The sequence below is a fragment of the Pleurodeles waltl genome, chromosome 12 (assembly GCF_031143425.1).
Source record: "Pleurodeles waltl isolate 20211129_DDA chromosome 12, aPleWal1.hap1.20221129, whole genome shotgun sequence".
Lineage (NCBI taxonomy): Eukaryota > Metazoa > Chordata > Amphibia > Caudata > Salamandridae > Pleurodeles > Pleurodeles waltl.
In genome coordinates, this window is record NC_090451.1 from 127,354,265 (window position 1) to 127,379,801 (window position 25,537).

Below are 25,537 nucleotides of genomic sequence, written 5' to 3' on the forward strand. Positions count from 1 at the left end.
GATTATGTTTATTTATTAAAACCAGCCCTTGAAATATTTCTCTATTTATTCCCTAGGTGGAGATAACATTTATTAAAGTTAATACTGTATCAGAAAAGATTTCCTATGGAACAGCCATCTCTGCTACAGTGAAAATAGCTTTGAGGTGCTAGTCAATGCAGGGACATGCTAAACATTAACCATTGCACATCCTTCTTTTGAATACCACACACTTTATCTAGAGCAGTAGGGATTACTTGGGTGACGTATAAATATTTAAAAGGGGGGTTTTACTTTTAGACCTGTGAAAATTGGTTATTTTGACACTTGGGAATTTGCAGTTTTGAACCTCACAGCCAGATGTCTGGTGGCAAGGCTGCAGCCATGATTGTATTGTCACTGTAGGGGTGGCACAATATGCACTGTAGCCCAATGGTGATATTTCACTTACAGACCCTCGGTACCATGTGAGTGCCATTTACTAGGGACGTACAGGTCAGTTAAATAAGCCAACCAGGGGATATGCCAATTTTATCATGTTAAAAGGAGGAGGACAAGTGCTTCCTCTCTGATTAGCAATAATAAATTGCACAAAGTTCTATAGTCAGCAAATATCGTGTTCGGCAACAAGGCAAACATACTCTGGTGGACTCCCTGTTCAAACCACATTTCCAATAGGATACCAATATTGAATCAAAAATAATGTGATGTCACTAGTATTGTAGAACAGGATATAGAATATTGCAGTTAAGAATATCTTTTTAAAGTGTTTAGAAAAATTTTTAAGAATAAAGTTGCATATGTTATAGGTTTTAAAATCTTTTGTTATGGTTGATTACCTTTTGTGGTAAAGGTTAGTTTTATTTTATGTTAGTTATGTATAATTATTTTAAGTATAGTATGTATGCTTTTTGCTCTTGGAAATACAGTTTAAATATGTTTCCTAGTGTTATTTGAATTTTGTTTTTACAGCTATATTGTGCATGTTTTTACATATTATTTATTTCATCAATTTTATTTTTTTATTTTAATGTTTGCATTTGTAAAAAAAATTACAGATAATTTGAAACATAGTAATTTACTAAAATGTTGATTGAATAATTAGATTACTGATTATGTAGATTAATTCATTGGTTTGAATTTGTTTATATTCATTAAATGTGTTATGTGTGTACCAAAGTAGTAAATAATTAAAAGGTCTTCATTAGGGCAACAAAGTGATGGTAGCATATGTCTAATATTCCATGCAGTCAATACTGCATATATGTTCTTTGCCAGTGCTTGTTATGCATACTCACATGGTGAAAGAATCTCTCTATATATGTTAGATAAATGTATTTAAGCCTGGTGTTGACTCCAACAAAAACTCTTCTATGTGCTCAGCCCTCTGTGCAGAGTGGGCATGTCTACTTCCCAAAAGTAAATTAAGGTGTCCTCCTATTATAATATCTCTGTTTTAAGATTATATGATGAGTTGATCTCTGATTCAAGATGTTTTCCTCCCTTTCATTGGGGCCATACATGCAGGCCGCTGTGAGTGGATAATTTCCCCTTCCTAATCTAATGGCGGGAACTCTGTTTATTTCAGCTACACTCTCTTTGACATTGCCTTTAAATGCATTTGTCGGCAGGATGGCTACACCCACCTTTTTCAGATGGTCAGATGATATGTATGGTAAGGGAACCATTTTGAATGCATATGAGGTCAGACTTTCTTCAGGATGTGGATCAACTGCAGCAGAGATGTGTCACTTCTACAGCCATTTAGGGAGGAAGGCATTGCGAGTTATTTAATTTGGGCACTGAGGCCCTATATGGTTGGGGTGATTATTCATCATTCATTATTTTAAATGTGCCCCTCTGCTCATGACCTAGGAGTCGGGCACCCCGGTAAAGTGTCCTGTGTGCTTAGTGCTGTTCATTGCCTATGTTTTTTTTGTCAAGGAAAACCAAGATGTTCTTCTGTTCACAAGTGTGTATAGTGGACTACTCTCCCATTCCCCTACCCTATTACTCCTAAAACAATAAAAACAATATCAACAGCCAAAATTCTCACTCGCCATGGCCCTAGTAGAACTAATTAGATAATGGAGACAATCCATGTCCACAGATACAAGTCTACAATAGCCTATCATACCTTCAGTTGTCATTATAGCTCCCTCTGCTCTTGGGCCTTTGTGCGTCATTCCAGCCTTATCCCCTGCTATGAACCTGGCAGTGGTCAAAAACCCACTTGTCTGAGGCTGTTTACAATACTCAAGTCAATCAACCATCCTCAGTCTGTTTGGGATATTTGCCGGGAGCCTGCCTCTTGGAGCTGAGACAGGACTGCTCTCCTTTCAAATTCCATCATCTCCGTTGTTGGTTTCTCTCTACTCTTTTAATGCTGGTCTGTCCTCCATGTATACCATGGGTAGTCACAAACATTTTACCAGGGGCCAAAAGGTTGTCTGTGATGTGACTGAGGGCCACACTGATGCCAGCACGGTGGCGGTCGGGGAGGGAGGGTGTGTAGGTGCCCGAAGATGGGCGTATTTAGGAGAAGCAAAACATATACATCCTGTGGCATTATTCACCATGTTGCTCTGATGTCTAGAGCCCTTCCCAGGCCTCCTCACCTCTAGCTGAAGATTGCTCTGCACCCCTGCTGTCACTGACGGCAGGCTTCCCACAGGGCCAAATGTCATCCCATATAGTTCTACTGTGTGTCAAACAATATCACCTCTGCTCACATGGGCCCATATTTATACTTTTTTAGCGCTGCATTTGCATCATTTGTTTATGTAAAAGAGGCGCAAACTTACAAAATACAATTGTATTTTGTAAGTTTGCACCAAATTTGCATCAAAAACCGGCACAAATGTGGTGCTAAAAATGTATAAATATGGGCCATGGATTCCCAGAGATGAGCTGATATCAAATGATGGAAGTTAAAATGAGCTGCAAACCCCCTTTGGGTTTGGAGGCTCTGCACAACTGATGCCCATGGGGGCAGGGTTCCACCTACTTAGGACATTAGCGGTATCCTCTGAATAATTTGTATTTTGGGTGGAAAGGGCAGGGCCAACAATCTGCAAAATGCCCCAAGCCTCTTCATGGACCTGGTTCCTCATGTCTCATAAGAAAAAATAATGGCCCAAACCCACTCCCCAGACCCCCACATTAGGCTCCACCTCTTCTCACATAGTGAGTTTGATCTCTGAATTGGGAAGTCTGCCTTTGCTTTTGCTGTCTGTCCTCCAAGTAGGTCATCTGTATGCCTTTGGAACTCACTAGCAAGCTCCTCCACTACACTGACTGTGGTTTTTGGTGCATGCTGCAATCCAGACTTTTCAGTATCCATGGCAGCTGTGCAAATGACCTGTTGGCACCTTCTGACCTGGCAGAAAGAGTTTATGAAGGGTCTACCATGGGCGTCCACGAGGGGTAAGTGGGGCGCTTGCCCACCCTGAATTTAGGTACAACCTGGTGTGCATGCTCACAGTAACACTTTGGCTGCCATTGTGTAATGGTGTCCGCACTAGTAGGGTCGCAGCCCCCGCCAAATACAGTCCAAGCCACCTCCTATTAAAAAAAAATCTGCGGATGCCCGTGGTTACTGCTCTCCAATCCTCTGTTTCAAATGGACTTTGGTTGGCCGGCAAAACTAGAATATGAAGCAGGCCCAGACTGAGGAAAAATACTTTTGTCTCACCACGCCACCATCTTAGCTGCACCCCTCCTCTGCATTGAAACCCGCAGAAATGCAGCTGTTAACGCGTCCAGCCCTTAAAAAATTACCTGTACCTGGACACGTTGGAGGTCGGTGAATCTTTTAACCGAGTCGGGCTCTCCTCATCCTCAATAGTCGAGTCACTCAGATCAATAATCAATAACTGTTGTAATCGGTTATCAGCACTCACTTAATAGATCAATATAACACATCAGAAATCAATAACAGTTGGTATTTCGGCGCACCATGACCTTTCAGTCATGAATAACCACACCAGTTTATTAAAAGTTAGTGAATTTATTTCCCTATATTAACAAAGCTAGCACGATATATATGTGTCTCAAAACCAATTGATATATGTATATGAACATTACTAGCTGTCCATAACGGCGGAAGAAACGCAATCTACGCAAAATCTGAATAATGATACACTCTGTTATAGCAATGCAAATCACCAATGTGACTAACTGTATTTGACTAATTGCATACATTCGGTCAGCATAACAAGATTTCAATTCTTCATGATACATTGAATGAATACCTCGACTAACCTCTAATTAGCATTGGCATGTGGGACTTCATGCAAAACGAATTTAGTCAACACAAATTTGGAAAAGTTCTAGCTAGGATCCTATCAAAATAGCAGTTGGTACCTAAAAGGAAAAAAAACACAATGCATAATACATTTATCCTTTCATATTTACCAAATACAATCAGCATTCAAGAAAAGTCTTCGTCCTTCAGGTACCGGTTGATCAGCATGGGATAAATTTCAAAGGGGCAAAGTTAAGGGCAAGCTTCCTTGCAACGGCAAGGAGAATAGGGCAAAGTTACTGCATGGGCAAGACAGGGCAAATCAAAGTTAAAGTCTCTAGGGTGAGAATTCTTAAAGTCTCCTTCTCTCAGATAGAGAAAAGGGCATCAGGGTGTCGTCCAAAATGGAGTCTGGCATCAGGCTTCAAACTGGCATCGAGGAAAATGGCTGACTTCTCTTTGTCCGGTGGGTTTAAGTAAGAAACATTCCAAATTCTGTAGGGTCTTCCATTGGAGGGTTCATAGGTTGGCTTCAAATTGTCCAATCAAAAATTGTCTTTTACTAGCGCCCATTTATGCATACACTGTCCTTGGCGCCTTGGAACACAAATTGTATCATGGTTTGCCAATTATTTTACTATCTGTACCTTCATTGTCCGCACCTGCAGAGACTGACCTTGTATCAAAGGGGATGTAACCGGACTAGCACGAAACCTTGGAGATAAGTGTACCAGCCAGTTTCTACTGGAAAAATACAACTTCAAGCAAGAATATATTTCATTAATTCAAGGAAAAAGAATCACGCAGTTAGAATTTGAAACCAAGCAACTAGGCCAAAGCCTGTACTAAATTTAAGCTAAGCAAAACAGTTTTCAAACAAGAAATCATAGCATACATTTGCGATTATGACGGATTAATACATTTTTAATACTTCATGATTAATAAAGCTCGTTTATAATGATGGCGAACTGCCCCGAGGGCACAATTTCCCTCGTACATTATTTCTTTTACTTAAAATCACACTTCAATATATATGTCGGTTACACAGTATACATGAATATATGTCGAACCCTCTTTTTCTGCGTCATCAATCCCTCCTCTGATGACTAATTATGTCATCACATCAAATCTACCCACAAATTTTATTCCATTAAAATTCTGTATAGTTATTTGGCACTTCAGTCAATTCCCTTTTTCTTTTAGTCCCTTTTGACTTCTCCCTATAAATTTCCACCATTTTGTTCTCTATTTTCTCTTCTCTTTTTCTTTTGTTCCTTGCTTTTAACATTTTGAAAGCTTTCCATATTCCCCAAGAACCTAATAGACAAATTAATATTATTAATATTCCCTTTACTATTTTTAGTAACAATCCGTTCCAAACGTTGCTGAGCCAATTTCCCACAGAAGCAAATCCTTTTCCAATTTTCTCCCAAACTCCGGGTTCTTTCAATTCCTTTAAATCTACACTTTCTCTAGCTAAATTTGTAAGCATTGTTCTAATTTTTCCACTGTTGTCGGGTATATAGGTACAACAGTGACGCGTGCCAAGCATTTTGCAAACGCCGCCATCCTTTGCTAAAAGAATGTCTAAGGCAAGCCGATTTTGAAGAGTCATAGCTCTTTCTGCAGCGAGTTCAGCATCCATCAGGATTATAGCTCCCGAAAACTTTGTCAACATGTTATCCACAATAGTAGACAACTTTCGTATTTTGATTGAATTCAATATGACTCCTACTGAAGGAATCATAGCTCCAAATATATCTCCTACCACACCAGCAGCTGTCTCCCTTTTCTGAACATGATGTGATTCAGACAGACTTGGAAATTTCTTTAAGTCATCTAACTGGTAAACCTTTGGGAACAATATTCCCAAATAACACCTCCCATACCATCCTTTAGGTAGACGATAATAGGCGTTGAGTCCACAAATATTATATACTCCAGGAATAACTGGGTCTTGTCCATTCAGCATGAACGTCCACTTTTGTTGAAATGCGTATGTGTGTTTACATTCACTCGTTCCCACAAAAACTGTGTCATAATATGATGGAAATCTATGTATACAAAATCTTCCCACATGCAATGTATCTAAGGCTATTTTCCCTTGTGTCTTTATTGCGGCAAAAGCATAATTATCTACAGACGTCCTTTCGTGCAACTCCTTCTCTAATTTCTCCTTCATTTCGTTCTTTCTGTCGTCAGTGCGGTCTAAAAATTCTATTTCTATTGGTGAAAGCAAGCATGTAAGGTTCTCCCTATGTGCGTGAGCTGTGTGGAAAGGGGACATTGGTTCGAAAAATTCCCTCATTAATTTGGCAGACCAATCTCTAGCTATCTTACTTAGGTGCCCTATTATGGGGACATATGCAAATGTAACATCGTAATTAGTATAGAAATAATGAATGTCCTTTTGAGCATAAAATCTGGAAGCTACTATACTACATGTAATTCCATACGTAAGAGGCATGCTGTGATACGTTACCCCTTCCACTACTGAGGTAGGTATTTGTGTACACACATAACAATCTTTCGCATCCATGGTCTCAACATACTCACTCAGTAAGCGATAGAAAACTTTAGATGAAAGTTCCTTCTTATCATGCAAGTGTCTCTCGTCTTGCTCGAGTCTCTTCAGAGCTGTTAGTTCAGTAACGATAATAGGTTTAGAAGTAGAAGCATCATTCATCTCACTCTCGCCTTTACCATGCATTCCAAGAACTATTGCTACAATTATTAGTACGCATGCGATCAGTAAGCCTATACACATGTATTTACAACACTTCATTTTACGCCCCTGTGTAGTGAAGCTAGTCATGATCTGTATAGAATCAGAAAGCTGAAGACACTTTATCAAAGCGTATTTGCAGGGTTTTTTTTTTTTTCTAAGTTGCAGGTATTTACAAAGCTGAACGAGTTCAATGTTCACACAGTTTCTTTAGCAGCTTAGTCTCTTATCGGTTAGCAGCGTTGTCTCAAAATCGGTTTCAAAGTCAATCAAGTTAGCAATGTCTTAGCCGGTTGAAAAGTCAATCAAGTGATCAATGGTTTCAATCAACAGAGTCCATAAAGTTTTTATTTCCAAAATGAAGTTCTGCCTCTTCGTTCTCAAGGCTGAGGGATACGAATTCGTCTGACCAATCGTTATTGGCTACGTATGCCCACTCCGGACCGGAATACCTCCTGCTCGGTATCCTTTTTCTTTTCAGTTTTGCATCTCTCTTTGATTCTGTCTCACTGGTACTTTCCTCTTTGGCCAAGTCCTTTTCTTCACTTGATGTTGGTACCACGACGGACACTTCCTTTCTTTTCTCTTTCACTCTTGGCCCTTCACTGTCGTTCAATGTTTCTCTAGTTCTTAGTTTTACTGGTGATATGCTCGGTCTTCTCTTTGCACTGTGTCCACTTGATGGACCTGCGATCTCTTCTGAAGAAGTTTGAACAGTTTCGTTCTGTTCTGCCTTGTCCTCTCCTTCTGGGGAGTCAATCAGGTTTTCCTTTTCCTTTTCTGTATCGTCTGCTTCTGGGAAAGCCCTCCTCTGATCAGGCTCTCCTGCTTCTTCACCTCTGTCGAGCCCTTTGTCACCGTTGCTTTCTTCAGGCTCTTTGTCACTTTCAGCTGCTTCAGGCTCTTTGTTACCTTCAGCTGCTTCGTCGCTGTCTGAGGCTCCTCCTTGGTCTTCCCCAAGTGAATCGGTTGTTTCGTCCTCAGAGAATATTTCTCCCTCCTCTATTTCTACCTGTTCGCTTCTAGCTCTGTTTTGCTCTGCCTCAGCGCTCGGCACTTTGTTATCAGGTACTGGTAGTTTCAGCGCTTCAACTTCCTCATCTGTGGGACACAACACCCTCTTTGTGTGACTGGCGTGAATCCAGTTGGGAACTCCCGCACACTTCACAGCGGTGGTAGTCGTCAAAATCACTTGGAAAGGTCCTTTCCAACGGGGTTCCAAACACGACTTCCTCACGTGCTTCTTTATCACGACCCAGTCACCTGCTTTCAGGGTGTGTCCTGGACCTTGGATCGGTGGCAAGGTGGTTGCCTCCACCTGGTGAGAGAAAGATCGAACCACATCAGCTAGACCTTTGCAGTAGTCTAACACCATATCATCTGTAATATTCAAAAGCGCATTTGCAGGAACTGCTGGAAGTCTCATAGCTCTGCCCATGAGAATCTCGTGTGGGGACAATCCAGTGTTTCTGTCAGGGGTGTTTCTCATTGACATTAGTACCAAAGGCAATGCATCAGGCCATTTCAAATTTGTCGATGCACATATTTTCGCCATTCTCGATTTCAATGTGCCATTCATTTGCTCCACTAGACCTGATGCTTCAGGGCGATAGCTACAATGCAGCTTTTCCTCAATGTTCAGTGCTGCACAAAGCAATTTTATTACTTCATTATTGAAGTGACTTCCCCTATCTGATTCTAAAGAGATCGGGAATCCGAAACGTGGTATTAACTCTCTCAAGAGTAGTTTTGCAACTGTGAGACTGTCGTTTCTGCGTGTAGGGTATGCTTCAATCCAGTGACTAAAAATGCACACAATCACCAACACATACTTCAAGCCTCCATGCACAGGCATCTCAATGAAGTCCATTTGCATCCTGCTGAATGGACCCCCTGCTCTTCCAATGTGGCTCAAATTTACTACTGTTCCCTTCCCTGCGTTCATCTGTTGGCAAATGACGCAGCGGTGGCAAACTGCTTCAGCAACTTGACGGAATTTGGGGTTAAACCAATCAGTTTTAAATAACCTAATCATGGCATCCCTCCCAAGATGAGCTTGTCCATGGTAAAATCTGGCTATCTGTGTCAAAAGGCTATTTGGAAGAACGAATTTCCCTTCACTTGAAACCCATAATTCATCTAGTCTCTTTACACATTGTGATTTAGTCCACGAGAGTTTTTCATCCTCACTGACACCATTCTGTAGGGATTTCAATTCATCCATTGTTTCTATAACTTTTAGAGCAAATATTTCGCTTTGTTCAAGTTCTGGTTCACTTATCAAATTCCATTCATCCCTGAGCAATATACAGTTCAATGCGCAAAACCTTGCGACTTGATCCGCATATCCATTTCCTAGGGAAACATAGTCTTGTCCCTTCGAGTGTGCACTGCACTTCACCACTGCTACTTCCCCTGGTAACTGAATGGCATGTAACAATTCTCTTATTCTTTCACCATTTTTCACTGGTGATCCTGAAGAGGTCATGAAGCCTCTCTGTGACCACAATTGTCCAAAATCATGCACTATTCCAAACCCGTATTGGCTGTCAGTGTAAATGGTAACTTTCATTAGTGCAGAAAGTTGGCATGCTCTAGTAAGAGCTACCAATTCTGCTACTTGTGCAGAGTAAACCCCTTGAAGCCAAGAGGCTTCCAGAACACCTGTTACAGTACATACAGCATACCCTGCTTTCAATACACCCAGTGCATCTCTTAAACATGAACCATCAACAAAAATGATTTGATCATTTTCTTCTAATTTGGTATCTTTGATATCAGGCCTTGGTTTGGTGCAAAATTCAGTCACCTGAAGACAGTCGTGCTCGATGTCTTCAGCGTTCTCAATTTCAGCATTTTCACTGGGAAACAAGGTTGCTGGATTCAACGTAGTGCACCTTTTCAGCTGCACATTAGGTGATCCCAGAATTATTGTTTCGTACCTTGTGAGTCTAGCACCAGTCATGTGCTGTGTTCGGGAACGTGTCAAAAGTATCTCGACTGAGTGAGGGACCATGACTGTTAATGGGTGTCCCATCACTATTCCTTCACTCTGAGTGAGGCTGATACCAACTGCTGCTACGGCTTGCAAACACCCTAGCAGTGCTGCTGCGACCGGATCCAAAGTAGCTGAAAAATACGCTACTGGTCTGTTTATGCCACCATGGGCTTGGGTCAAGACAGACAAGGAACATGCATCACGTTCATGACAAAACAATGTGAAAGGCTTTGTGTAATCAGGCATACCTAAAGCTGGAGCCCTGCACATGCATTCTTTCAATTCAATAAAAGCATCCATCTCATCTCCTTTCAGCTCAATTTCATCCAATGCATCCTTCTGGGTCAGTTTCAGTAAAGGTTTTGCTAGAGTTGAGAAGTTGGGAATCCATTGGCGACAGTAGCTCACCATCCCCAAAAACTTCCTCACCTCCCTCCTCGTCTTTGGTGGACTCATTTGAAGTACACTTGTTATTCTTTCCTTCATTATTCTCCGTGACCCTTTCTCTATTTGATGACCCAAATATTTCACTTTCTTCTGACAGAACTGCAATTTTGAAGGAGACACCTTGTGTCCATTCCTTCCCAAATGGTTCAATAGGGCAATGGTGTCGGCTGTGCAGTCACTTTCTGTCTTGGATGCAATCAGTAAGTCATCAATGTACTGTACTAGGGTTGACTCGAATGGCAATTCTAACGCTTCTAAGTCTTTCTTTAGAATCTGATTGAAAATTGACGGTGACTCCGAAAACCCTTGAGGAATTCGACACCAACTGTAAACTCTGTCTAAGAATTTGAAACAAAAGAGAAATTGGCTGTCCTCATGAAGAGGCACCGAAAAGAATGCTTGTGACAAGTCGATGACTGAGAACCACTCGGCATCGCAAGGGACTTGAAACATTATCACAGCTGGATTTGGTACTACAGGGCAGCATTTAATTATGATGTCATTTATTTTCCTCAAGTCCTGCACAATTCGGACCTTTCCACTTGGCTTTATTAGTCCCATGATTGGTGAATTACATGGACTGCTTAACACTTCTTTCAGTACTCCCTGTTTTACAAACTCATCAATGAGTTGGGCGACATTCATGAGGGTGTCTTGTGCCATATGGTATTGTGGGGTCTGGGGAAAGGTTACATTGGGTTTTACGGTCACTTTCACTGGTTCCACTCCTTTCACCAATCCCACCTCTTTTCCTGTCATATCCCACACTTCTTTTCCGACTTTTTCCCGTAATTCAGCTGGAATATCTGCTTCAGTGATCATCGGAAAAAGGGTAATCAGAGGATATTCTTCATCGACAGTTTCCATCTCATCCCCTTCTACACTGTCCTCTTCTTCCCCATCACTGCTCGTCTGAATTCTAATTCCATCGTTCGAACACATAATCGAACATCCCAATTTGCACAATAGGTCTCTCCCTAACAGTGATATCGGGCTTGAGTCACATACCACAAAATTATGTGACCCTTGATAGTTACCAATTCTGACTTGTACTGGATCTGTAATTGGGTTCGTCAGGTACCTGTTTGCTACTCCCACTACTTGAACTGTTCTCCCTGAAAGTGGCAGATTTGGTACTTCAATGCTCCTAACAGTGGAACGTGTAGCTCCTGTGTCAACCAAGAATGAAACACGATGGCCCATAACTCTTCCCTCCACATACGGGCCCTTTTGATCAACTTCCAAGGATGCTGCAAGCACACAATATCCCTCCTCATCTGAACTTTCACTCTCCCATGCATCGTTTATTCCATTCTCACTGTGTAACGGGAACTGATGTACTGTGTCATTTTGATTCATTCCTTGACCCGTGACCTGTTGAGGAAGCATTGCTTGCTGCTGATTCATTGGTGCTAAGGGTATTTGCATTTGCTGATTAGGTACCATAGGAAACTGCTGTTGCATTGGCTGCAATTGTGTCATTTGCACACGAGGCATTTGCACCTGTTGCAGTTGCATGGGTTGTAGACCCTGCATCTGGTTCATATTGTTTTGAAAATTTGGGTTCGGACCTCTCAGTTTCGGTCCTCTCATAGTCTGAAATGCATTGACATCATTGTTTTGCTGTCCTACACCTTCCTGCGCCATCATTGGGCACTCCCGTTTCCAATGCCCGACAATTCCGCACGTGTGACATGGCATCACCTTCTTCATTGCCTGTATACCACTTGGAATCATAACGGTATTCAAATCTGGACCATTATTCGCAAAACCTCCTCGACCTCTGCCTCTCATCTGTGGCTGAAACATAACATTTCCCTGTTGCTGCTGCTGCGGCATCTGCTGTTGAAACCCTTGCAAACCTTGTAAACCTGTCTGAGCTGCTCTGAGCTGCATCACCATCACCTTTTCCTTCAATCTTTTCTGCTTTGTCTCAATCTCATCACTGCAGTATTTTGCATAATTCAACACTTCGATCGACTTTGACTGCCAACAAATCAAATGCGATTTAATCATCTGGCTAATTTCGGGTCTCAGCCCTTCCACAAACCTGAACACAAAATGGAGCATGTCTTTTGGTTCAATCGTTTCCGTGCCACTGTAATTTTTAAACGCTTTCAACAACCTCTCATAATACGCGTGTATAGATTCTTTAACCTCTTGAGCGGTCCTGTCAATCCTTTGCCAATCCACATTTTTCGACGCAACCTTGGTTTTCAAGTGCTCGATCACCTTGTGGTACAAACTCATTACCATAGGTGATGGCGCACCTGTGTCCCTATCTCTCTCTGGTTCACTCGTCGGCCAACCTACAGCCCTTTTACAATCTTCCCACAAATCAGCCGGAACCACAATTTCAAATAAGGTATTCAGGTCTTCCCAGAGACACTTCGCGAGCTTCACAAATCTATCCGTTTGTTGATACCACTCAATCGGCTTCTCTCTCAATTTGGGAAAGTCATCCGTAAAGGATTGAATATCGCACCTGTGCCATGGTACATGCACAAGTTTTCCCCCTGCTGTCTCTCTCATTGGTAACATGGTTATCAGATCGTCATTCTGTTGTTTTTTCTCACTTCGTTCTGAAGTGTTTTCCTTCTTTTTATCCTTTTTCTTGACCCACCTGCTTTCCCACTTGTCTAAACATCTCCAAACCTGTGCACTCTGCAGTATCTCTTTAAGGTGTGTTTTCATCCCTGCGGATCTCATGTGTTCAAAATCTTTTGTCTCGAAGTCTAACCTGTAACTTCTGCTCAGGTGTTTGGTCTTACCTATATCGATCTTGTTTCTGTCTGCAATTTCTTGTAACTTGTTATGTATGTTGCTCACTTCTCTTGTAATCCTAGGGCACATGTATCTTAGTTCTTCCTCTGTGTATGATTCTAATCTGTTCAAACCCATTGTTCCTTCTACCAGTTCATCTGCCTCCATCCCCAACCTTATTTTATTCAGGTATTCTTCTCCCTTCCCGCTTGATGTACTCTGTGGGGAGTTCAGGCTGTTGAACCATTGTGTCAACTGTTGCGCGTTCAGTCCCATCAATGTAGCAGTTACATCAACTGCCATTGACGGTTTCTGTAATGTTTCAGTCTGTGAGGTTAACGGTACTAATAGTGGTGGATGTGACCTTACCACGGTTGACGGAGCACAAATTGGAATTGGACTAAACTCCGACAAGGACCCAGATCCATTTGGCAGTGCCGCTATCGGAGTTGTCTGTGGAGTGGTTTCTATGCATCTTCTCCCTGTCCCATTCTGTATCACTAACCCTTGGTCGCTGGTGCTTGAATTTGCCTGTATGTACAGTGGTACTGGTGGACCTACAGTGATAGGTAGAGATATTGCATCTGGATTCTGTCTGTTCCCCGAATTCTGTGGCATGTTAATCCCCACATTATGGTTCATCATTGCTGGCATACCTAACTGGCTCTCTACCACTCGCACTTCTTGTGTCTGCTTTTGGGGCATCGAGAACTGTGTTGATTCAGCTTGAATCAATGTCGGTCTCTGATAGTTTTGTCCTCCCTGCGCCATTGAATCGGAAGTCATTCCCATGTTATGCTCATCACAACAGTGCCTTTGAACCTGTGGCTGATAGTTATCAGCAGGTTTCAATGTTGGCACGTCTGGGTACATCCTCTGAACCCGTGGTATTCGTGGTGAGAAAGGCATGTCAGAATTGCTCGGCCTCTGAGATCTTCTCAAATTTGGCGTCACATTACCCTGTATTGGTTCTGGAGGGGCAGTACTAATGCTTGAGCCTTTTTCGCTTTCCACATATGGTGGTGGGCGATCATTCAGTAATTATATAATGAACTCCTCATCATCTGACTCGTCTCCCCTTTTCGAGTTTCTATTGCTCTCTCCTTCCCTGGACTGACTCCTGTTTGTCTTACAGGTGGCTTTCCTTCCTTCCGTCTCCTCTTCCTCGGCAATCGCTGGAAACAATTTAATTCCCTGCAATACGTCTGATCTCCAAACCTTTTGTGTGCTGTCCCATCTAGCATCCGCTAGTGTCTTTTCTACTTTTCTTATTCTTGTCTCAAATTTCTTTTGTTGTTGGTTTCTAGCTATTAGCTCCCAAATTGCTAATGCCTCAAACTGTGCTGGCCTTGGGGGTACTTTCATGTCGTATAGCACAAACCTCAGATTTTCTAAAACCCTTAGGTTAAACGACCCGTGGATAGGGAACGCTACACTTCCATGTTTTTCTGTTAATTTGCACCATTGCTTTAGCCAAAGACACGGCGCTACACCCTTTTCTTCAATGACGATGTAAGCTGGTGTACCCTCAGGCGGTGTTTCTTCTCCTACATTTGCTTTAATATAAACATCTCCCATCATGGCACTCTTAAATGCTTTGAAAAATGTCATCCTTCCGTCTTTTGTTTTTCTGACAATATGTAATCAATAAGTGACTTTAATTCCCGGAATACTCTTCGCTTGCCTTTCCCCTTTCAATTGCGCTTCACGGACTGCGTCCAATCCGTGCGCAACCCTTCTCACCAACCGACCTATCCCAGCACGGCTCCTAGTGACGTCACACTCACACACTGCGGCTGACAAAGTCCTGCGGCTTGTCCTCTTTTCATTCGGCTTCACTCATAAACTAATTTCTGCAATATAACGCGAGCACTTAACCAAAAGAATAAAACAGATCTGTCGGTTTACTACAGGAAGGGTAACACAATCGCTTCAGAAACCTTAGGGATTTTTCACTAACCTCTGCAGTTATTCCATCTTTCTCGGTTTCCCACTTTCGCAAGCAAAATTTGACCCGCAAACTTTACTCTCAACTGATCAATGAACTATTCTAGTGCACTTTAGAATTCGTCAAATCTCAAAGTCGAAGTTTTCTTTCACTCTGCAACATTCATACCGACTTGTTGACCACGCCCGATCAACCTATTAAACCGACCAGATCACAACATCAAACAAGTGTCACATACACTTTTCAACATACTCCGGAGTCTCTTGACCTCGCAGGGCCCGTCTCAACATCAACAACCACGTGGACAATTTTTTTCTGCTCAAAGCGCCACACACATGTGAAGTTCGACGACTTCCCTACTCTCACACCTTTGGAGTAACACTCCTCTAATATCTTTTAACCCCCCTTAAAATCCTCACAAACTTCTCAATTAATCTGCGGCAATAAGCTGTGCAAGCGCGAAACCCTAACTTCACTCATACCGTCACTAGAAACGCTGAGACCGTTCTCATACCTGCATGTTCCTCATTCGCAAGCTCCGAGATCCCGGGAAAGTCATCGGGGACTTAGGGCATCATCATCTCTCCAACTTGTTTTATCAAAGAAAATTCTAACCTGACTCTGTCTATTGTTCGGATGGGGTCCCAAAGGGCTAAACCATCAATCTCTGCTACCATCTACTGTTAACGCGTCCAGCCCTTATAAATTACCTGTACCTGGACACGTTGGAGGTCGGTGAATCTTTTAACCGAGTCAGGCTCTCCTCATCCTCAATAGTCGAGTCACTCAGATCAATAATCAATAACTGTTGTAATCGGTTATCAGCACTCACTTAATAGATCAATATAACACATCAGAAATCAATAACAGTTGGTATTTCGGCGCACCATGACCTTTCAGTCATGAATAACCACACCAGTTTATTAAAAGTTAGTGAATTTATTTCCCTATATTAACAAAGCTAGCACGATATATATGTGTCTCAAAACCAATTGATATATGTATATGAACATTACTAGCTGTCCATAACGGCGGAAGAAACGCAATCTACGCAAAATCTGAATAATGATACACTCTGTTATAGCAATGCAAATCACCAATGTGACTAACTGTATTTGACTAATTGCATACATTCGGTCAGCATAACAAGATTTCAATTCTTCATGATACATTGAATGAATACCTCGACTAACCTCTAATTAACATTGGCATGTGGGACTTCATGCAAAACGAATTTAGTCAACACAAATTTGGAAACGTTCTAGCTAGGATCCTATCAAAATAGCAGTTGGTACCTAAAAGGAAAAAAAACACAATGCATAATACATTTATCCTTTCATATTTACCAAATACAATCAGCATTCAAGAAAAGTCTTCGTCCTTCAGGTACCGGTTGATCAGCATGGGGTAAATTTCAAAGGGGCAAAGTTAAGGGCAAGCTTCCTTGCAACGGCAAGGAGAATAGGGCAAAGTTACTGCATGGGCAAGACAGGGCAAATCAAAGTTAAAGTCTCTAGGGTGAGAATTCTTAAAGTCTCCTTCTCTCAGATAGAGAAAAGGGCATCAGGGTGTCGTCCAAAATGGAGTCTGGCATCAGGCTTCAAACTGGCATCGAGGAAAATGGCTGACTTCTCTTTGTCCGGTGGGTTTAAGTAAGAAACATTCCAAATTCTGTAGGGTCTTCCATTGGAGGGTTCATAGGTTGGCTTCAAATTGTCCAATCAAAAATTGTCTTTTACTAGCGCCCATTTATGCATACACTGTCCTTGGCGCCTTGGAACACAAATTGTATCATGGTTTGCCAATTATTTTACTATCTGTACCTTCATTGTCCGCACCTGCAGAGACTGACCTTGTATCAAAGGGGATGTAACCGGCCTAGCACGAAACCTTGGAGATAAGTGTACCAGCCAGTTTCTACTGGAAAAATACAACTTCTAGCAAGAATATATTTCATTAATTCAAGGAAAAAGAATCACGCAGTTAGAATTTGAAACCAAGCAACTAGGCCAAAGCCTGTACTAAATTTAAGCTAAGCAAAACAGTTTTCAAACAAGAAATCATAGCATACATTTGCGATTATGACGGATTAATACATTTTTAATACTTCATGATTAATAAAGCTTGTTTATAATGATGGCGAACTGCCCCGAGGGCACAATTTCCCTCGTACATTATTTCTTTTACTTAAAATCACACTTCAATATATATGTCGGTTACACAGTATACATGAATATATGTCGAACCCTCTTTTTCTGCGTCATCACAGCTTCTAAGTTTTCGACACTTCCATTTATGAAGTGTGCCAGTGTGTGACATTTAGCTCCTTTGTGTGTGACACTACGAGTGGCACTGTATCATGAATAGCTATAATGATATAATCAAGCAGAGTTCACAGAGTACCCATTTTTTGTAGTTTAGTTGTTTGAAGCTGCTTTAAAACTGCTGCAGAGTTCATGATTGAAGTGCTCTCTGATCTATTTTAATTTTTAAAGTGTGCAATTCTAGAATATTTTGTGGTGAAAATAAATGTAACTCGAAACTAGATTGTGCTAGACAAGGTAAAGGGAAAAGCCTCTCTCTTTCTGCAATTAAGTACCTCCTGATAATGCGATAGAAGCTGATAATTGGAGATAAGCATTTTTTATAAAAATTTACCGTAGTCGGCAGGATTCGAACCTGCGCGGGGAAACCCCAATGGATTTCTAGTCCATCGCCTTAACCACTCGGCCACGACTACTGCACTGGCAGTTTTCTATACTCTAGAGTGTGCAGTGGGATCTGTGTCATGGATATGAAGACTTGGACAATTTAGGGAGGGAAGACGCACAGAATTATAGTTAAGGGCACGCCATCCAGTTTGGACAGTATAAACTGTGTACTAGAGGTTCTGATTAAAAAAAGGTGCTGAAAGTATTCAAAGTATATGAAAGTGTATTGGGCGGGAAAAGAGTTTTTGAAGGAGTGCCGAGAAAAGGGCACGAGAAGTGAAAAGAAGCACAATTATAATAGCGTGTGCTATAGATTAAGCTAAAGGAGGAACAATACCTGCAGAACAGAAACCCAATTATCATAAAGTTGCGCATGTGCAGTGCTGCGATGCCTGGGCAGTCCCTATAGGGCAATTCTAGTCTTCAGTCCATTTTCCCTGGAACTGGGCGTCTTGTGGTTCTTGATAGCCAGGCGTCTACAGTGCAATTACTGAGATAATGTTGGTGTTATTTAGTCATAACTTCTTTCTGTATACAAGTTGTGGGGTTTCTTAGCACTGCCCGAGCGCCTCAATGTCTTGGCGAGAAACTATGATGGCATAAGCATGACTCTTCCCCACGCCTGTTGAAAGAATCTCTGATATACAGAGCTGCCTCGCCTCTATCAGTAGACAGTCTTCTACAAATGAATGAAACTCCTCTATATGTGGCCGGTTTGCTCAGTTGGTTAGAGCGTGTTGCTAATAACGCGTAGGTCGCGGGTTCGATCCCCGTACGGGCCAGTAAGTTATTACCACTTTTCCTTTGCAGCTTCACGAACTACAAAACACCCCCACCCTGCAGGACATTTTAAGTAACAGTTACGGAGTGGAATTTTCTTTATTCTGCTAAATAAAAGTGGGAGTTGTTGAACAATCTTTATAAGCGGTTGCTGGGCGGATGGTGTAATAGTTATAGCTGACACTCGCTGATGCGACATCCTCAGTGTTTTCAATCGACCCGCACTTCACACTTTGTTTATTTCAGGGGCTGCAGGACAAAAAAACACACCTTCTTTCCGAGAGTGGTGGGTCCCACAGCTGTACCGGAAAAGTTAACTTAACACGTATCTAATAAAAAATGACGAGCAACACCCTGTCCTTTTCACCTTTGGAGACGGGGAGAATGTAGCGAATCTAAATCTCTTTCCTATCTCTGGGAGCTCTCTGGGGCTTTGCTTTACACAGTGCGTGTCAGGGACCTCTGTGAAGCACTGGACAGGGCTGCTAGGGTCACGTGAGGAGTAGGGCGGGCACGCGGGCTACATACACAGGACTTGACTTAAGTGACTTGTACACATTGGTGATCTTTATCAGGGGCGTAGGAGACAATACATTTCTGGGGGGGACAGGGAAAGCCTTGGGGACTTTCAATCAACCCAATACAAATCGCTCGTTGTTTACGAACTGCAGGCTCCGATAAATAGACACAATCATATATAATGGAAGTGAAATACGGAGAAAGGAAGGCATGTTTACACAGTCTGAAAGTATCTTTTATTGTTATTTATATTCACAAAGTAATTAGCTCAATTGTGAAAATAACGTTGATTAACCTTGCATCTTCATGCACCAAGCAAATCAAGGTAGGAGGGTAAAAAGGAAGAACATACCCTTTGTGCCCCACACCCATCATGCCCTTCGCCTCATGCCAATTGGAACCGCACTGGAGAGATCAAAAGCGATTAGGTACAATAGTTGTAAACTGTGCTCAGAAACCATAGTTCTAATAACACTTCTACTCCTGTGTGTGATCTTAGGAAGCTCAGCTCCACATCAGTCATAACTAGAAGCATTTCAACTGAAGAAACTCTTGGAGTTACAGTCTATATAAACATGGATTCTCTAATCTCTGTATAAACTGCAGTCACTAATTTCTTTAGAAACGGCTGTTTGTGATGCACCAAGTCACAGCATGTAAAGAAAAGACATTCACTAATTATAAAGAAAAGACATCAGAAAATGACTATGATAGGGTTATTACAGTCGAGTTCTGACATTACAATGCCTTCTGCCAGAGCTAGCAGCCAAGGTAAAAGGCAGATCAGGTCAAGGAGCATAATTAATAAAGCTGTTTAAAGCAAAAAATTGAATGTTGCTTTTCTTTCTTCTGCTCTACTTTAATAGCTTGGAATGACAGAACCTATGCACTAAGGTTTTAAGTGGTTTGTGGGAAAGTTGGTGGTGTGACCATGTATTATATGGGGTAAAATACCCCCTGTGTACATAAGGATATTGCAAGTCACCTTAAAGTTCATACCTTATAAACAAGCAGTGGCAAAGCTAATAGGTCTTGCCTATGTAAGTTCTATTGCCTTTGCCAATGTGTTTTAGCCATGCTGTACACTAGTGAGACTACTATTCAGCATGGCTCAAAGTTAATGGCATAAAGGAGAATGATGTGTCATCGACTGGTGTGGCACAGTATCATGGAGTAAGTAGAGTGTCCTAGAATGGAGCAGTAAACTTAACTTTGAAGGAACAGGGGTCCCTGGAAAAAATGCTACACCACTCCCATAAACAATGATAATAAAGTAGTATGCAAATGTAATGTTTTATGCATTTATTCAATCAAAATATAAAAGATCAAATGTAGTGGGAAAACATCAACAGGGGAAATCGAGAAAGACTGATATTCGGGCATTACACAAGTTATCTGGATGACCCAATGTTGCCAATTACAAGAAAAATTTAAAAAGTAACCTACATAGTACAGTGGTTTGGAGGAGGCTGGCCTGGTTTGTAGTGGGTACCTATGGTACTTACACCTTATACCACATCCAGTTATCCCTTATGTTAGACTTTTCATCCTTGACGTGGTCTCCCTTAACTTTTTGCCTCTGTTCCCCAGGTTATTGATGTGTGCTGGACTCTGATTTTGCTGTTTTTATTACTGTGGGCACTTTACCACTGCTAACCAGTGCTAAACGGCAAGTGCTCCTGTTTAAAATGTGTATGTAATTGGTTCTCCATGATTGGCATATTTGTTTTACTGTTAAGTCCCTAGTAAAGTGCACCAGAGGTGCCCAGGGCCTGTAAAACAAATGTTACTAGTGGACCTGCAGCACTGGTTGTGCCACCCACACAAGTAACCTTGTAATCATGTCTCCGACCTGCCACACCGATGTCTGTGTGTGTATTTTTACACTGTAAATTCGACTTGGCAAGTGTACCCACTTTCCAGGCCTAAACCTTCCCTTTTCTTACATGTAAGGCACCCCTAAGGTAGGCCCTAGGTAGCCCCAAGGGCAGGGTGCAGTGTATGGATAAGGTAGGACATATAGGTGGTCATTACGACCCTGGCGGTTGGAGACCGCCAGGGGCAATGTAGCGTCCATACCGCCAACAGGCTGGCGGTACGGAGGCCCTCATTACGACTGCCGCGGTAGCGCCGCAGTCGCACCGCCGGGGCCAGCGGTTTCCTGCCGTTTTAGCCCCGGCGGTAATAATCCGCCAGGGCAGCTCTGCAAGCAGCGCTGCTCTGGGGAATATGACACCCCTCCCGCCAGCCTGTTTCTGGCGGTTTGCAACGCCAGGAAAAGGCTGGCAGTAACGGGTGTCCTGGAGCCCCTGGGGGCCCCTGCACTGCCCATGCCAGTGGCATGGGCAGTGCAGGGGCCCCCTAACAGGGCCCCGGCCAGCTTTTCACTGTCTGCATAGCAGACAGTGAAAAGCGCGACGGGTGCAACTGCACCCGTCGCACGGCCGCAACACCGCCGGCTCCATTAGGAGCCGGCTCCTATGTTGCGGCCTCATCTCTGCTGGGCCGGCGGGCGCAAACTTGGTTTGCGCCCGCCAGCCCAGCGGGAATGTCATTATGGGGGCCACGGGAGTGCGGCCGCATTGGCGGCCGCACGGCGGCTGTCGCCTGGTCGGAATGACCCCCATAGTAATGTGGTTTATATGTCCTGACAGTGAAATCCTGCCAACTTCGTTTTTCACTGTTGCATGGCCTGTCTCTCTCATAGGATAATATGGGGGCTACCTTTAAATATGATTAAAGTGTAGATTCCCCTAGAGAGTAGATGGACATGTGGAGTTTGGGGTCCCTGAACTCACAATTTAAAAATACATCTTTTAGTAAAGTTGATTTTAAGATTGTGCGTTTGAAAATGCCACTTTTAGAAAGTGAGCATTTTCTTGCTTAAACCATTCTGTGACTCTGCCTTGTTTGTGGATTCCCTGTCTGGGTCAGTTTGACAGTTGGGTTGTTTTTCACCTCACACTAGACAGTGACACAAAGGGAGCTGGGGTGTAACCTGCATTTCCTGATTAGCCATCTCTGCTAGGAGGGAGGGGTGGAGTGGTCACTCTCATCTGAAAGGACTGTGCCTGCCTCTGACAATGCAGACTCCAACCCCCTGGTGTGTGTCTGAGGCCTTGCCTGGGCAAGGCAGGATTTCACAAGTAGGTGTGAGTCCCCTTTGAAGAAAGGTGACTTCAAAGACTAAAATGGGTATAAGAAGGGCACCCAAATCTACAGACTTTAGAAACACTTCTGGAACCAAGAGGAACCTCTGCCTGGAGAAGAGCTGATAGCTGAGGAAGTAGTGCTGCCCTGCCTGTGACTGTGCTTTGTGGAGCTTTCCTGCAGTGCTGCTTCTGCCAGAGTAAGAGGGCAAAGACTGGACTTTGTGTGCCTTCCATCTTGTGAAGAAATCTCCAAGGGCTTGAGTTAGAGCTTGCCTCCTGTTGTTTGAAGTTTCAGGGACAGCAAAGACTTCTCTCTGCCAGCACCTGGAGCCTCTGGAGAGACTCCTGCTCTGACAAGTGGTGCCCTATCCAGTCCCTGGGCCCTTGAAAGGAAAGCTGGTGGAAATCCAAGGAAACCGACTTCGGACGACTCTGGACCGACGCCGCTGCTGAATCCGGTAACGCCACCTGCACCCGACGCCGTGACCTCCGCTGGAACGCGACGCTCTTCGCAGGCCTGATGCCACTGCAGCCCTGCTGAAGTCTGCGACTCCGTGGAAGTCGCCGCACCACGATGTGACCCTCGCCGCTCGAAGCGCGTGGTTTCAACATTTCGCACAGATGCCGCGATCCCCGACTTCACGCATCGGCTTGTTTTCACTCTTCACCAAAGGTACTGTACTTGGGGGTCTACACGACTCTGTGTCCGGCGCCGCTGGTGTCGGCTTGTTGGGAACGACTCCGTCACGACGCCGTGTTAACATCTCATCGAAGCATTTTTCTTTCTAAGTGCTATTTTTGAGTTTAATCTTTAAAAATTCATAACTTGACTTGTGTATGTCGGATTTTTGTCGTTTTGGTCTTGTTTTGTTTAGATAAATATTGCCTATATTTCTAAACTGGTGTTGTGTCATTTTGTAGTGTTTTCATTAAGTTACTGTGTGTGTTGGTACAAATACTTTACACCTAGCACTCTGAAGTTAAGCCTACTGCTTTGCCAAGCTACCAAGGGGGTAAGCAGGGGTTAGCTGAGGGTGATTCTCTTTCACCCTGACTAGAGTGAGGGTCCTTGCTTGAACAGGGGGTAATCTGACGGTCAACCAAAGACCCCATTTCTAACCTTGGTGATCAGCGGTTGGGATTTGGACTTGTGTTTGTACTTGACATACAGTAATTAAGTGTACACTACTGTTTTGATCTCAGACCACTACGTGACCACATACTACTAGTCTTGTGATTTTTTTTTTTTTTCTATTTGGACTGTTTTTGCTCTGCATTCATTTTTTTTCTCACTGATTCCTTGATTGACTTTCTTTGGAACTTCATTTGGGAACTTGTTTTTCTGCCTTTGGAACTTTACACTTGTTTTTGAATCTTCATCATGTCCCATTCTGGAGATGCATCAGTTGGAGCTGACTTTGACCTTGAGAAATTGGAGAGTTATACCAAAGCTCAGTTGAAGCAGTTCTGTAAAAGTTTTGACTGTCCCATTAAGAGCTCATCCAGGAAGGAGGAGCTGCAAAAGGCGCTGAGGGCCTGGGTGACAGCCAAGCGCACTGAAGGGCACACAGAGGATGAGGGATATGAGGAGGATGAGGAAGAGTGTTCAGTACACAATAGTATTGTGGGTGGGCCTGTTATGTCCAGGGAGAAGGTCTCCAGGGCAGGTAGCAGTGTCTCATCCAAGGGTCTGACCTCTGAGGAGTTACAGGACAGACAGGCAGAAAGGGAGTACCAATTGGAGAAGAGGAGGCTAGCCCTTGAGGAGAGGAGGGTAGCAATGGCTCATGAGCTTAGCTTGAGAGAGATGGATCATAGAAGCCAGTCCAGTAGAGATGGTGGCAGCAATCCTACAGTGCAGCCTGAGAGAAGGGTACACATCCCAAAAGACCTTGTGAGGGATTATAAGAGGGAGGATGATATCTACTTGTGGTTCGAGGGTTATGAGTCAGCTCTCCACATGAACCTGGTCCCTGAAGCTCATTGGGGGGCAGCCCTGTGGAAGCATTTTGAGGCAGAGGGGAGGGACACACTGACAGCCTTAGGGGATGCTCGGAACCTCACCTACCCTGTCATGAAGGAGGCCTTACTCACCAGGTATGGTCTCACCCCTGAGCAATACAAGGAGAAGTTTAGATCATACAAGAGAAAGGAATCCCAAACATGGTTGGAATGTGTTGATTCTTTTTGCAGGTCACTGGATGGTTGGGTGAAGGGCAGTAAGGTAAACACGTATGAGGGGCTTTACAATTTAATTGCTTGGGAGCACTTGTACCGTTTATGTTTTCCAGAGCTGCGCCAGCACCTCATTGACAGCAAGCTGACTGACCCCAGGAAGCTTGCACAGGAAGCGGACCGCTGGGAGAGCACCATGGTCCAAAAGAGGTATGGGGGTGACCACGCCAAGGGTGGGCAGGGTCCCTCTCAGAAGAAAGGAGGGGGTAAGGGCAAACAGGGGGAGTTCTCTAAAGGGCCCCAAACTGATTCCCAGAGTAAGGATTCCCAACACCCCAGTGAAAAGAGGCCATGGTTGTCCAAAGGGAAGCCAGTGGCAGGTGGTCCCCCACGTAAGTGCTATGCATGTGACCAGATGGGTCATGTGAGAAGGGACCCCAAATGCCCCAAAAGTACACCGGTACCCACTGGTGCACCGTCTCAGGCTTTGGCCAGTTTAGCGCTTGGGGAGGAGTTGGTTTCAGGTGGGTGGGAACCAGCAGAAATGACCCTTGTCTCACTAGGGGACAGTGAGATGGTCCAGAGAAACCTAGTGCCTGATAACACTAAGAAGTAAAGGCAATGGGTGACCATCAATGGACAGAGGGTGGAGGCTCTGAGAGACACAGGAGCCAGTGTGACTACAGTGAGGAGTCACCTGGTGTCTGAAGAGCAGATTGATCCCCGGGTACTTCACCAAGTAGTTGCGGTAGACAACTCTGAGCGCCTCTGCAGAGTGGCGCAGGTTCCCTTTGAATGGGGGGGGGGATCTCAGGTTCCTGGAAAGTAGCTGTGAGTCCAACCATGCCTGTTGATTGTTTGCTAGGCAACGACCTGGAGGATTCCCCTTGGAAGGAGGTGGAACACAGGTCTCACTTGGAGATGTTGGGTCTGCCTGGGTGGGTATGCGTATCCACCTGGTCTATGGCAGCCCATCAGGGTAGTCAAGAGCCCCTGGAGCCTGAAACAGTGGCCCAGGGGACCGCCAAGAAGAGGAAGGGCAGGGGGCGTGGGAAACCGGCCCCGAGGTTCCCACGGTCCGGGAGGAGGCGGAG

At 43.6% G+C, this 25,537-nt stretch overlaps 1 long non-coding RNA gene and 1 other non-coding gene across 2 annotated transcripts in view; one reads left to right on the forward strand and one right to left on the reverse strand.

Annotated features, from left to right (window-relative positions):
• The window catches only part of LOC138267694 (uncharacterized), a 62,764-nt gene that overhangs the window by 12,807 nt on the left and 24,420 nt on the right, over window positions 1-25,537 (forward strand). The gene's annotated exons all lie outside the window — the stretch shown is intronic.
• TRNAS-AGA (transfer RNA serine (anticodon AGA)) lies at window positions 17,765-17,846 on the reverse strand. The gene has a single exon. It is a non-coding gene; the product is annotated as a tRNA-Ser (tRNA).